A 4476-nucleotide genomic window follows, 5' to 3' on the forward strand; every position below is an offset into this window, starting at 1 on the left:
GAACCCTCCCCGCTGAACTGCCCGCAGCTCTTGGGTAGCCTAGTCTATACGAGGCTCTCTAGCCCGATGGCCCATCTAGCCCAGAACTGTCTACTTGGACTGGCAGAGGATCTCCAAAGAAGGACTCTTTGCCAGCCCTGTTACTCAAGAACTGGCTGCTTTGAACCATATTTTACGGATGGGAACTGGATTTTTCTGTATGACAAAAGTTATGAAGAGTTAGCTATGTACAGGGAGACTTCCTATGTTTTAGGCTCAGTATCTGATATAGCCACAATGAATCATAGAACCACAGAGTTGGAAGGGGCCACACAGGGCATCTAGCCCAACCCCCTGATCAATGCAGGATCAGCCTAGAGCATCCCTGACAAGTGTTTGTCCAGCCGCTGCTTAAAGACTGCCAGTGAGTTCATACGTTTCCTATATTAGATGCAAAAAATTTTCTGGATGTTACACATTCAGCTGATCAGTCAAAATAGAATCCCGGTATAAAAATTCACCATATCAAGGATATTTATGTCACATGTTCCCTTCCCACTATCTGATCAACACAGAGGCAGGATGTATTTCATGAAACAAATTAAATGGATTTCTTCTATGGGTTGCTGGGACTCCTATCCTTTGCCCTGGGATCAAAATTAAGCAAGACAGGATAAGAAGCAATTTTCCATTTACCCTCCTGCAGCCTTGAGTTATTAAGTCAGATGCATGCAGATAGTCTGAAGTTTTAGTGATAATTACGGAAGAAAGTTGTCCAAATGAATTCAGCACTTGTATCCCAAAAGCAATAGAAAAATTAAATTGAAATGATCCAGATGCTGGTATACAGATTATACTTCAAAACTCTTTTGTGTGAGGAGGCCAGAAACCATTTCCTTTGGCAACACATCACAAGAACGAGACTTTGGCTGGCACTGATCTCCCATCCTAGGCAGGCAGGGCTGACTCAATAAACAGTCACAGGAGAAGCTGACCCCGCAAGGACCATATGTGCCATTTCAGGAAGGGCTGTGTAAGAGACAGCCTGAGAACAGACCACAGATCCATAAACAGATCTTCAGCCTTTTTATATATTTGTAAAACCAGCCACAGGGAGAAGGAATTTGGACTGGGGCTTCAGTGTTGGCCTGATGGTGGAAAGGACCGTGACGCTGCAGCCAACATACAGCGACCCCACAGGGGTTTCAGGGCAAAAGACGCACAGAGGTGATTTGCCACTGCCTGTCACTGCATAGCAGTCCTGGACTTCCTTGGCAGCCTCCAGCGTTCCCTCTAAGATGAGTTAGTGTGAGCTAGCTCACAGTTTTTTAGCCTCCAGCTTACACATTTTCGTCTTAGCTCGGGAAGGATGGCTCCAGAGCAAACTGATTTATGCAGTAGCCAAATCAACTGCTCCACAACTTTAATGCCAGTAGCTCACAAAGTAGAATTTTTGCTCACAAGACTCAGCAGCTTAGAGGGAACACTGGTGGCCTCCCCTCCAAGGGCTAATCAGGGCTGACCTTGGTTAGCTTCCAAGATCTTACACGATCAGGCTAGCCTCCTGGGGGGGGGGGGGGAAGAGAGATTAACCTTTTGGCCCTGTGCTGTTTTTCTAACGGAAATCACACCCCACCCTGGTGCTACTATTTGTCCTGTGGGGAAAGGTACAGGTCCCCTTACAGAACCTGCAAATCAGCTGTTTTATTCAGCCCAGCAGCCGCTGCCTCTGAGTATTCAGTCCCAGAAGCTCAAAGTATTCATGAATGGACCGTTCAGAAACCCAGGATCACACAGTGGAAAAAAGTTGCCACCATCTGTGGATTGAAAAGCTGCACGTGCTCTGTGTCACTGCTTTATGGTTTCCAAGGTGTAGGAACAGGGCTGGGGCGTGAGATTGGCTTCAGATCTGTGTGTACACAGCAACATTCCCCTGGCCTGGCTGCCTGGCTTGGAAGTTTTCATCTTGGCAGGTAAAGAAATCTGAGAAAGACCTGAGAGCTGAAAAGAAGGGCCAGGGCCAGTGTTATGTGCTGCTGTGCCAGCGTATGTGCCCGCCCTGCAAGTTACATGTCACCTTTTTGTCACCCATGTCAATGTATACCAGGATCTGGGCTAAGTTCATACATCCAAGCTCTTCTCATAACATTAGCAAAAGCCACCCACAGCAGAATAAAGATCTTTTAAAAAGATTCACAACATGCGATGCTTTTAAGGAAACAATCTACAAAAGCGCTTAGAGGCAGCATAGCAAGGCACACTGTACCTGGTTGCCGAGGAAGAACTAGGAAGGAGAAGGATGCAAACAAGAGGGGGAAAAGAGGAGGGAAAAGGGGAGAGAAAACATTGTACAGGGTTAACAGTGTTATACTGATGACCTGTGTCTTATCACCCCCAAGTACCCACCTTCTGTGTATTTCATGCTATTTAACTTACTAAGACACACTTTTCAGTCTGTCCCTAAAGAAGACAACAAAAAAAGCAGAAGACACAACCTACAACTCTTTGGGAAGACCCTAACCAACTCCAGAAGAGGATCATGGGCTGGTGTAGACTTTCTTCTCCTGCCACAGGCACAAAATACTTATTTGGCTACCTGGGGAGATCCTAAGGGACCAACTCTCTGACATACATTCAGCTATTTCACTGGCTCTCCTAAAAATGTTGCCACCCCAAGAATATGCCTGGCCTCCTGGTTAAACCCAGATTTCTCCAGGGCCCTGGAGGAAACCCAGGTGGCTTTGTAGCCACATCAGAACAGAAAGGGTTTGCTTCCAGAATAGCAATCTGAAAGAAAACAGAAAAAACACGAAAGCCAGATTCTTGGAGAATTTTCAGAAGCAAGCTGTAACAAACAGATAAAAGAAAAATACTATTTCATACAAAACACAGTGGACTTAGAGAATTCACTGACACAGCACATAAGACCTCCACTAGCATGGAGAGTTGATGACGGGGGATGGGGGGGGGGGACAAGTTTCTGAAAGTAAATAGAACCTTCCTGTCCAGGGGCAGAATATCTCTGAACACCACACATTGGTGACAAACCACTGTGAGATCTTTGCAGTCATTCCCTGGGAAGACCAGTGGCAGAAGTTGGCTTAGGAGGACCTTTTCCCAGCTCTGACTGGCCCCCAATTGTGGCTGTTCCTGCAGAAAGCCGTCCTGATCACTGTCACTCCCATGTTAATAACATTCAGACTAGACTACTGTTAGACTACTGGGGCTCCCCGTGAAGACTGTTTACCGCTGCAACCCCCCACCATGATGAAAAATCACACCAACATCCTATAATCTGCCCTGGCTGCAAGTGTGCTTCCAGGTGCAATTCATGGTGCAAACCCTAAATGTCTAGGGTTCAAGTCCAATATTATCTTGCCAAAGTCTTGAGGTCTCTGAAGGATGCCTTTATGTAGGAACCTGTGAGGTCTGAAGCAGGAATCTTCGGAGGGCCACGTCAGCCTGCCGCACTCAGCCTGTGGGACTCCCTGACTAAGTAAGCAAGGTCTGAATTGTCTTGCTGGAAAAGCTGAAATATGTTTTATTCCACCATGATGGTCTGTAGCAGACGAGCAAGATTCCAGTTCAGTAGCACCAACAAGATTTCCAGAGTATAAGCTCTCAAGAGGCAAAGCTCCCTTCATCAGAATCAAGTAGGAATGGAGGTCCCTTAAATTCTTATCTCACTACGGATGCTGACTTTCTGCATTTCCTACCTGTAGGCATTTCACCCCAGCGCTAATCAAGCTGATTACATTTTGCATTGTGCTTTTGCATCCTGACTCCAATCTCTGCAACACCCCCCCCCTTCTGAGTGGGGTCTAAGGGGTCTAGGACCTCCCTTCCTGCCTGTGTCTGACGAAGGGAGCTCTGACTCTCGAAAGCTTAGGCCCTGAAAATCTTGTTGGTCTCTAAGGTGCCCCTGGACTTGAATCTTGCCCTTTTTATTCCAGAATGCCTCTGAATGGTGACTGGTTATCTATACCCTGTGGAGTTTTAAATTGATTTTATGTAGAAATATTTTCTTGGCCCCCTCCAGTAACTTTGGGAGACAGAAAGGCAGCACAGAACCCGCCTAAACATAATAATTCGTTCCCTTCTCATGCATTTCCCAGAAAGAGCAGGAAGGTCACTCTTAGAAACAAGATGATGGACTGTGCAGACCTTTTGTCTGGACTGGCAGCACGGAATTTTTTACACTTTGGAAAAAACATAATCCACCCTGTTCATTATGTGCCGACCACACTGTAGCCTCTGGGGCTCAGGAGCCTTTTCCACCTCCTCGTCTCTTACGAAATGGCACAAAACAAAAAGGGGCTTTTTGCATGGACCGATGTGGAGGACCGTGCAGTTTGCTGCACAGGAGATAAAAGAAGGCCACGTCATGAATGACCAGGCTGCCTGCAGACTCTTCACCCTGAAGTCCACATCGTCTGAGGACACAAGTGTTGGAGGCTGACTCTTCCCACTGCCAGTGTTGGTGACTAGTGGAGCCCT

The 4476-nt window shown here is 46.8% G+C and overlaps 1 protein-coding gene across 1 annotated transcript in view; it reads right to left on the reverse strand.

The window, feature by feature from the left end:
- Positions 1-4476, reverse strand: part of MACF1 (microtubule-actin crosslinking factor 1) — a 373337-nt gene that overhangs the window by 12272 nt on the left and 356589 nt on the right. The window lies entirely within an intron of this gene.

The sequence above is a fragment of the Gekko japonicus genome, unplaced genomic scaffold (genome assembly GCF_001447785.1).
Source record: "Gekko japonicus isolate JY-2015 unplaced genomic scaffold, Gekko_japonicus_V1.1 scaffold203, whole genome shotgun sequence".
In the NCBI taxonomy this organism is placed as follows: domain Eukaryota; kingdom Metazoa; phylum Chordata; class Lepidosauria; order Squamata; family Gekkonidae; genus Gekko; species Gekko japonicus.